This window comes from Brassica napus, chromosome C3 (assembly GCF_020379485.1).
Source record: "Brassica napus cultivar Da-Ae chromosome C3, Da-Ae, whole genome shotgun sequence".
In the NCBI taxonomy this organism is placed as follows: Eukaryota; Viridiplantae; Streptophyta; class Magnoliopsida; order Brassicales; family Brassicaceae; genus Brassica; species Brassica napus.
The window spans coordinates 41,257,804-41,268,992 of record NC_063446.1 but is presented as its reverse complement, the minus strand read 5'-3'; positions in this window follow the sequence as shown (position 1 = coordinate 41,268,992).

Below are 11,189 nucleotides of genomic sequence, written 5' to 3'. Positions count from 1 at the left end.
ATTCGTCATTCTCCCTTCCGAATCTTTATGGGAATACATCCAACTCCGTAACTCGTAAATATTACCGCCATCCACCATTTTAAAAAAAAAAAATTGGGAATTTTTGGGTGGAATTTTTTTTCTTAGAATTTTTTTTGGGAATTTTTTTTCCTGAGATTTTTTTTTCCTTTGTTTTCGTTTGTGAGTTGTGAGAGAGTGAGTTGTGAGAAATGACATATATATAGAAAAAATTTCAAGTTTGGTAGGTGAAGTATAACAAGGATTTTACTAGGGAATGTTTTACTAGGGTTTTACATCTCTCTTACATCTGTTTTACAATGATTTTACAACGAAATTAGGCAATTCAAAGCGCATTCAATACACGTTTTCACCAATAAATAACTCTAACATGTGTCGTCGTAATATCCTCGTAAATTTACGACGAATACTTTTTGCCACGTACTTTCGTCGTAAATTTACAAGGTATTTACGACAAAACGTTTTCCTTGTAATTTTACGTCGTCGTTACGATGAATTTCAGTTTCGTCATAACATCCTCGTAAACTACTTGTAAATTTACGGGAAAGATTTTCCTCGTAATGTTTCGTCGTTACGGAAACGTTTTCTTGTAGTGACTGTTCGGTTTAAGCTATCTGTGTATTGACAAAGCATTATCAGAAACTGCCTAACTAATTGTAATGAACCTTTTTATCACTACGCCAAAGCTATTAACACATCATACAAGGTAAAATATTAAGAAAAACATTGATAAAGAATGAGAAAAATGTCATTTAAATCACCAATTTTCAAATTTAGTTGAGATAAAGCACTAAGTTCTCTATAAACAAAAAAAACACTAAATTTTTATTGACAAGTAATTTTAATCATAAACCGTCGTTGATCATATCATTTTAATCATATTGTTAGTCAACACACTTGGCATAAAATGGCTTTAAAAGTTGGTGAATTTTTTGGCAAAAAAAAGTAAACATTTTTTTTCAAAAAATTAGAAGTTAACTTTTAGAATAAATTATTTAGTACTATAACATTTTATAAATATAAATATTTAATAAATAAAAAATATTTTTTTCATTATTTTCTTCAAAATATTAAATAATTCATATTCTAAAATGGTTAGTTAACATATTATTAGTTTAATATTATAAAGAACTTATTTAATTATTTACGATAATTATGTCACTTTTTGTAACTATTCATGATTCTAATGATATAACAACATTTTGGATCTTAACAATTTTTGGTGAAAATTATTTAAAATGCAGAAAGAATTTTGTAACACATTTATATAAATTATATACAATTTGTTTTGAAGATATTTATTATAAACATACAAAACCATAAAGAATCCATCAATGGATAACTCTTTTTGTTTGAGAATAAAAAGTTTAGTTAACATTTTACTAACTAATATTTTGACAATAAAATTATAAAACATTATCCAAATAATATATGACTAAAATGATATAGTCAAAGAAAATGTATGATTAAAATAGCATGTCAACAAAAGTTAACTGTTTTTTTCAGTTTACCAAAAAATTAGTGATTTATTTCGACCAAAATTGAAAGTTGACGATTTAAATGACATTTGATTCATGAAGTCCTGAAACTCTTTTCTCTCTCTAAAAAGAGCTCCAGCTTCTCTCTAAGCTTCGAATAATCTGATACTGCTTTTGGTGGCCGGTGGCTTTTTGCCGCCGGTCATCAACCATCTTTTTGTTTTTTGTTTTACGTAAAATATAATTCGATCTCACGATCGACTCTCTTTTTCGCTCGGCGAGTTTCTCCTTCGCGATGGCGACTTTTGTGGTGATGGAATAAAGTCCGATCATCTATGATCGGTTTCATTGGCTCTTCACTTGAGCTTATTTAAATTCCGTCCAGCTTTGAATCGGTTCTCATCTTCTTCTCGGATATGCATGTATTTCTCTCCTACAGGAATCAATCTTTTCTCTCCTCTTAAGGAACCAATAGATCGGTCTTGAAGAAAAGTATCCTGAACAGAGAGAAAGAAGTGATGTTGGACTCAGTTTGATGGCTTCATGAAGATTTAGTAGAGTTGGCACCTTCACGGTGGTCTGACAAAAGATCTTTCATCAAGTCAATCTGATCAGTCCCAAGTTAATTATATGTAGATGAGGCAGGTTCCGATTATAAGCAACGGTTTGGTGGTGAAGAAGCCTGAGATCGGGTCAATCATTAGGAGGCATGGAGATTGAATGGCGGAGCTAGCGGAGAGGTCCGATGGATGTCGATTCCATATCTTTCCCCCAGATGCATGTCTCATACACGTGGCAATGGAGGATGAAACGGTGAAAGAAACGTGTCTCAGCTGCTTCCTCACGAAGACACTAGTTTAGGGCTTTCGTATTGGGCTTACACCCATCGTTGTAACGTGTATTTAATATGTATTAGCCCAATCTTTATTATGAAAAGGTAATGAAAAGTTTGTTGACAAAAAAAAAAAAAAATGACATTTGATTCTATCATTTTCTTAAAACTTAGAAACCATTCCACCACTCATCACTGACACGGAAGCATAAACGTGTACGGTACAGATCGGAACACTTTCCCTTCTCCGAATATGGAAAGCGAGGATCATGGACAGAGACATGTTTTGCACAATACGCCAGAACATAATACTCAAAAGGACTTAGGTATGCTATGGGTCCCACCTTTAAAGCAATATTTTATCGTATTGCTACTTTCTGTGGTCCCCCTTTCTAATTAAGTCTATGCCACATGTCTTCGTATTGATGCGATCACTTACGCTTCTCCACTCTTTGTACAAGATCGTGAAGGTTCACACGTGTCGACCCTAGAACGAAGATCAAACGATAATCTCTAAGGTACGAAATCTTTCAATTCGAATTTACTCGATACATAATAGGCGGTGTATTTTAAAATTCTATTTTCAGGTTTAATTTGATATACTAAATGTATTTTTTATGCGACTTACGAATTATTGGCGATTGGATTATTATGGAGAGGCATTTTGTATGGGACCATATGATGTGTGTCATACGTGATAGAATTTTTAACGTGGCATGATATTAGAGGGGGTTCGTAGTTGACTATATTTGCAGTTATGAGCTCGATGATTATAAGTCAATTCTCATTTGAATTTGTTCACATTATATATGTAGTTACGTAGTTATTGATTTTCAAGTTCCCGGAAAAGAGAGTTCATACGTACATACTATATTGCGTTGTGTAAAATACTCGTAGGGGTTTACTTTAAAATAAGTTGACGTACATAGAGTAGTAACCTATGGTTTTATAGCGAATATGTTTCGATGGTAGAATTGGTTATAAACCCTTTTCATATTGGTTTTAACAATTGGTTTAATTTGCGTCCAACCTTTTTTGGTTGAAATGTTAAAAACAGATTTAACGCAACGGACCCAACCATCGGCAAGCCAATTTTTTTCATTTCTCAGAAACAATGTACCAGCCGGTAATCGAACCGGGTCTGTACCGTAGCATCGTACTTCGAAGCACTAACAAACACTCCCTTACTTTCATTTTGTTGAAATACGAAAAACAGTTGTCTTGTATAATAAACCTATAGCAATCAAAACAGAGAAACAAAATTTGCCTTAATAGTTAGGAGAAGTTAGTTTGTTGCCTTATTATCAATGAAGATGGTCGGACTCAATAAGAGTGCTAGGTTCGGCAAGATATGATCCACTATCAACACATACTATTGGGACCATATAGCTATAAGCCTATAATAAAATCATATGCAGAACTTCGTATTTAAAAAAATTATATTATGTGACCTGTCCAATTGTCCATAGTCCATACAGATCCATAACATGCAACAGCTTTCACTACAAGAAAATGTTTCTATAACAACGAAGATTTACGAGAAAAATATTTCCTTGTAAATTTACATGGCGTTTACAACGAAATTACGACGAGTCCAAAATTCGTCGTAAACTCCATGTAACTTTCCGAGGAAACAGTTTCGTCGTAAAGTCAATGTAAGTTTACGACGAAAGTACGTGGAAAGAGAAATTCGTCGTAATCGTTACATCGACATTACAACGAAACATGTTACCGTTATATTTAGGTGAAAACGTGTATTAAATGTGCTTTAACTTACCTAAATTCGTTGTTATATATTCGTTGCAAATTCGTTGTTATATTTCACCTACCAAACTCGAAAATTTCTATATATATATATATGTTCATTTCCCATAACTCTTTTCCTCACAACACACAAACGAAAACAAAAAAAAAAATTCAAAACAAAATCTAAGAAAAAAAAGGCCGGTGGCGGTAGTATTTACGAGTTACGGAGTTGGATGTATTTGCACAAAGATTCCGACGGGAGAGTGACGAACGCATTTCTGAGCGGGCTAGAGACATTCATGCACCAGGCGGGCTGTACACCGATCACGCAGGAAAGCGGTAAGATGTTATGCTCCTGTCGGAAACGCAAGAATTCAAAATTTGCACGTAGTGAAACTGTATAGAAGTATTTAGTAAACATAGGATTTACACCACAGTACTACATTTGGTATCAACACGGAGAGGGTTATGGGGGAAATGAAGCTAGTTGTAGTAATAATAATTTTGAGGATGCTCATCATAATGAAGAACCGAATCATTTGCATAATGAATATAATTATCATCAGGAGGAGCAGATGGTAGATCATGATAGGGTTCAATATATGATTAGTGATGCATTTTTAGAAACAACTACAACAATAGCTGATGGAACTGGAAATGTAGAAGAACCTAATTTGGATGCAAAAAGGTTTTATGAAATGCTAGATGCTGCAAATCAACCAATCTACACTGGTTGTAGAGAAGGTCTCTCTAAATTGTCTCAAGCAGCTAGGATGATGAATATTAAAACAGATCAAAATTTACCTGAGAATTGCATGGATGCATGGGCGGAGTTGTTTAAAGAGTATTTGCCAGAAGACGTCTGCTGAATCTTATTATGAGATTCAGAAATTGGTTTATAGTCTTGGGCTGCCTTCGGAGATGATTGATGTTTGCATCGACAACTGCATGATCTACTGGAAGGAAGATGACAAGTTAGAAGAGTGTTGATTCTGCAAAAAACCACGATTCAAACCGCAAGGCCGTGGGAGAAATAGGGTACCGTACCAAAGGATGTGGTACCTACCAATTACAGACAGATTGAAAAGATTATATCACTGCTGCGTCGATGAGGTGGCATGCTGAACATGTCCAGAGAGATGGTGAGGTTGCACATCCTTCAGACGCAAGAGCGTGGAAAGATTTCAACAAGGTACACCCAGATTTCGCTACAAATATTCAGATGGTCTATCTTGGGTTATGCACCGATGGATTTAGTCCATTTAGAATGTCTGGGAGACAATATTCTTTGTGGCCAGTCATTCTTACGCCGTACAATTTACCGCCAAATATGTGCATAGAACAAGAATTTCTATTTGTGACCATACTAATCCTTGGGCCGAAGCATTCAAAACGGTCTCTTGATGTTTTTCTTCAACCGTTGATAGAAGAGCTAAACCAATTGTGGTCGGAAGGGGTGACGTACGATTGTTCCTTGAAAAACAATTTTACGATGCGAGCAGTTCTGCTGTGGACGATAAGTGATTTCCCTCCTTATGAGATGTTGTCTGGCTAGACAATACATGGAAGATTATCTTGTACATATTGTCTTGGATCGACATATGCTTTTAAAATGAAGAATGGTAGGAAGAGTTGTTGGTTTGATTGTCATCGTCGCTTTCTTCCACTTTCCCATCCGTACAGAAATAAGACATTGTTTCAGCACAAAAAAAATTGTCAGAGACAGTCCTCCTCCATATCTCACCGGACAGCAGATCGAAGAGGACATTGATTATTATGGAGCTCAGGAAACATTTAAGGTTGGAGGAAACTCGCATGTTTCTGAAATTATGCCTGATGGGTATGGTGTCTCTCACAATTGGCATAAAAAGAGTATATTTTGGGAGCTACCCTATTGGAAGGATCTTCTCTTACGCCACAATCTGGATGTCATGCATATTGAGAAGAACTTTTTTGAGAACATCATGAATACAATACTGAACGTCCCTGGGAAGACAAAAGATAACAAAAAGTCAAAGATGGACTTACCTGATATTTGCTCAAGAAGTGAGTTACATATCAAGAGCAATGAAAATATTTATGTTCCCATCTACCGGTTGTCATCAGAAGCCAAAAAATTTTTTGTTTGACTGAGTTGAATCAGAAGTTAAGTTTCCTGATGGTTATGTTTCAAATCTGTCAAGATGTGTTGAACGAGGTCAAAAGTTCTCCGGAATGAAGAGTCCTGATTGTCATGTGTTTATGCAACGACTACTTCCATTTGCTTTTGTCGAGCTCCTTCCAGCAAATGTCTATGAAGTACTTGTAGGTAATTATAAATTTATAATATATATACATATGTTATGAAATGTTATTAGTTTGACTACTTTTGCAATATACAGCCATCAGAGCATTCTTCAGAGATCTTAGCACACGTACGTTCAAGTAAGAAGTTATCGAACAACTTCATGAGAACATTCCGATCATATTATGCAACCTGGAGAAGATATTTCCTCCTTCATTTTTTGACGTCATGGAGCATCTAGTTGTCCACCTACCGTATGAAGCATTGCTTCGTGGACCTGTTCACAACGGATGGATGTATCCGTATGAGCGACAGATGAAACATTTGAAGGGGAAAGCAAGAAATCTTGCAACGGTGGAAGGTTCAATAGTTGCGGGGAGTTTGACAGCTGAAACATCTAACTTCACATCATACTACTTTACTCCAACTGTTCGTACGAGAAAAGAGTTCCTAGAAGATATGATGATGGTGGAGTACCGACATCATATGCAATTGGACGGTTTGGTGGTAAAACGAAAGAAGTATGGTGGTCATGTGAAGAGGATAAACATAGTGCCCACACTTATATTATGTTCAACTGCGAGAATGTTAACAATGTGAATGTCAATTATATGAATTGAAGTTAATTATATATGACTTGATCATTTGTTTAATTTGCAGCATGTTTGTATCTCAAGTTGAATAAGCAGTACCATAAATATCTGCAACTGATGTGGACACACGGAAATATAAGGACTTTGTCAAGTGGTTAAAATCACAGGTACGTAATATATTTCATTCATATATTAATTAAGCAAATTTTTTGATACTTCAATATTAATTAAGAATATCTGTTTTTTGCAGGTTGATTATGACGATCCATATTATCCCGTATGGTTTCACGATTTGGTTCAAGGTCCAATAGCAAATGTCACCGCATCACCTATGTATTTCACACGAGGATTTACCTTTCACACATAAGAGTATGGGAGACATCGGGCAACGAGTAACTATGGAATATGTGTGAAAGGTGAAACAAACTTTTACGGGATCTTGCAGGAGATTATTGAAGTGGAATTTCCGGGGTTATTGAAGCTAAAATGCGTCCTCTTCAAATGTGATTGGTTCGATCCTGTTGTGAACCGAGGGATTCGATATAACAAATTTGGTGTTGTGGATGTCAATTTTGGGAGAAGATACAACAAATTTGAGCCTTTCATTTTAGCTTCACAAGCCGACCAAAGTTAGCTTCTTTCCTTATCCTCGCCTTCGAACTTCCGGGATAAACTGGTTAGCAGCTATCAAAATTACATCGCGTGTACGCATGGTCGCTGGAGATGAACCGCCTTTGTAAGAAGAAGACGCTATCACTGCAGTTGAGGTACCTGAACAACAAACTGATGAAATCCTTTTGATCAACCCGGAAAACTTTCAATATGAAGATCTTCCTGAAGATGTGACAGATGAAGCACGTGAAGACGAGTTCGAGGGAAGCGACGATGATGATTGTACTGATATTGATGAGAACGAAAACGATTTAGAGTGATGTAATATTGACGAGAAGGAAAACGATTTAGAGTGATGTAATATATGTAACAAATGTTGTATTTCTCTATTGTAATGTTTGTTTAAGGAAATATTTTTTTTATATCATCTTAATGTATGTGTAACAAATGTTGTTTTATATAATATGTATTTCTTTAGATTTTAAAAAATTATTTGGAGTTTTAGGGTTTAAGTTGGAGAAAGAGTAAGAAGAAGTAAAGAAGAAGATGATGATGTTATATGATATGTGACTTTGGGGTTTAGGGATTTCATTCTCGGGTTTTAGGGTTAAGCATAGTAAAGTCCTTGTAAAAATATAACGGGGCTGGTAACTTCGTCGTAAATGAAAAAAGACGGGCCTGATAACTTCGTCGTAAATGGTTAAATCGATTCCTCGTAATTTCATCGTAAATGAAAAAAGACGGGTCTGGTAACTTCGTCGTAAATGAAAAAAAGACGGGCCTGGTAACTTCGTCGTAATATTACGTGGAGTTTACGACTAATGCCTTTCTTTATATATTGAGATGCCGCAGAACGAGGCAAGTCTCGTTCATTCCTCCCAAACTCCTTTGCTCTCTCCCTCTAAGGTGGTTAGTTAGGTAATTAGTTTAGGTGATTAGTTAGGTGACGGAATAATAGTTTAGATGATAGTTAGGTGACGAAATAATATTTTAATTATGTCGTAATTGATTAAATTTATTTTAATTTTTTAGATGGCTCCTAGGAGGAAACCGGCAGCACCTACTTATTCTCAGTTGTTTGGCGATGGTTCCGGAGCATCTTCTTCCGGTCCATCATCTTCCGATGCAGTTCCAGACTCTCAGACTTCTCAGAGAGTTTCTTGGAGTCCTCCTCCTCCACTGCAGATGCCTCCACCACCACCTCCAGCGGCTGCACCTCAGCCTACCCCAGCAAATGCATTTCATCCAGATTTGCGTGTGCCTTCATATGCACCATACGCAAGATATACGGTGGAGGATTTGCTTGTCCAGCCTGGACGGGAGGGTTTGAAAGTTCTAGACCCCGATAGACCGCCAAGAAATTTTTGGTAAATTATTAATTTTTATTACATTAAAATTTAAATTATTTTTATTTTCTAGCAATTAAATTGTTTTTTGTTTCAGGTTTGGGGTTAACAACCGTGTTATCCAGAGCGTTTCGGAGACGATGAAGGGTTACTACGATGGGGCATTTCCGAACTGAAGCATGACACCAGATCACGTTAAGACCACTTGGTTTAAATGTTTTGCAGTAAGATTTTTAAATTTAATTAAATTTTCACTTTTAAATATTACTTTTTATTTTTAAATATTTATTATTAATTGTAATTTCTTCAAAAAAATTGTGTTTCAGAAAAAGTGGCATTGGTCTTTGGGAATTACCGAGAGGGTGAAGAGAGAATTCGTTGAAAAGGCAAAGACCCGCCTTTGCAACACTGTCTCTGATTGGAAGGACAAGTGGGAGATCTACGGGTATGAGGGAAAGCCCACTGAGCTCACGACGAATGTGTGGGATGGCCTCATCGCCTATTGGAAGCTACCCTCTTCGATCAAAAAGGCCAATTCGTGCTCTGCTTCTCGAAGAACGAAGGACAAAGATGGTCATTTGCCCATGGTTCACAGAACCAGACAAAAACCTCATTCAGGAATCCGTCTAGAAGCTGTAAGTTTTGTTTTTAATATTTAAAAAAAATAATAATTAATTTAAATTTTAATATTTAATTATCTTTTTTTTGTAGTTAGAGAAGACGGGAGTCTTACCATCTCTGTCGAGCTATTCAAGATGACTCACTCCACATCCGACGGAGTTTTTGTGGATCCTGCATCTGAGAAACTCTTCCATGCAGTGGATGCTCGGATTGAAGAACGGAAGACGCAACTAACCTAGCAGTCTCCCGATGGATTACCCGTCACATTGACCACCGAAGAGGTCGACAGAATCTTCGAAGAGGTACAACTTTAAATTTTTGTTTACATTAATTTTAATATTTTAACATAATTAACTATATGAATATATGTTTTAATTTTATAGGTGGCTCCTAAAAATAAGGGACGGACAGTCGGCATTGGCTCTGTTAACGAAGTTGCAAGGGCAACTTCGTCATACACTTCGAAACGGGATGAAGAGAATTCTTAGATGAAAGCTCGATTGGATAGCCAGTAGGTTCGTTTAGACTCTCTTGAGGATCTGCTAGACATGATGGCGGTGAGAAACCCGACTATGCAGAGAATGTTGAGTGAGAGGCGAACCGCTCTTGGGTTGCCAGTACGGGATCCCGAAGAGTCCGATCTAAACCGTCAACAGCCGAGCAACCCCACCGACTACTTCGAGAATATGTAGTTTTTTTATATTTCGATTTTTTAAAATATTTTTTTCATTTTCATATTCGTTTTAAAATTTAAAATATTCTAAATTTTGAATATTAAATATAAATATAAATTTATTATATATAATATAATAAGAATCGATGTAAAATCCTGGTAAACATTACATGGAGTTTACATCGAAAGTTTACGAGTGATTAACATCGAAACTTTTACGAGGGTTTTACATCGAATCGTTTACGTGGGCTTTACAACGAATTCGTTTACGTGTGCTTTACATCGAATGCATTACGTGGGTTTTACCACGAAGCGTTACGTGTCTTTTACGACGAAACCTTTCCTTTCGCTTTACGAGGAATTTATTTCGTCGTAAACGTAACGATTCCTTTACGACGAAACCTCAGTTACGACGGACATTTAACAACGAAACGTCTTTCGAGGTTAATTCGTCGTAACACCCCGTAGGGGGTCCAGCGCTCATTCCCAACTATCCCCCCGTAGGGGATCCAGCGCCCCAACGAAAGGGATGTTAAATCCCCTGTCACCGGGGCTCGAACTCGTGATGGCGGACACCTCAGCCGAAGTTCCTATACCACCAGACCACGAAGCCCGGTTGTTTTCTTGTAGTGTTTATATATAAGTTAAATAAATTAACGAGAAATTTTAATTTGGAGAATTTGTATAACACACGCGATTCATTGAAATTCAGTAATGCATAGGCACATCGTTTGAAATATACAGTACAGTTAATTAGAAGCTAAGTGCTAATTTAACTTCGAACTATGCATGTATAGTGGAGTAAGTTCGTCGAGAACCGCAAGCCCGCAAATTACGTATATATATATATCTATCTTTGCATATTTTTATTTGTCAGGGGTCGTTACAAATTACAATTTGCTGATTATATAATGTGTTCTAAATATATTATGTATAGTTCCGAAGCAAACTAACAGGGCCGGTTAGATAGGGTGGAGAGCGGTGCG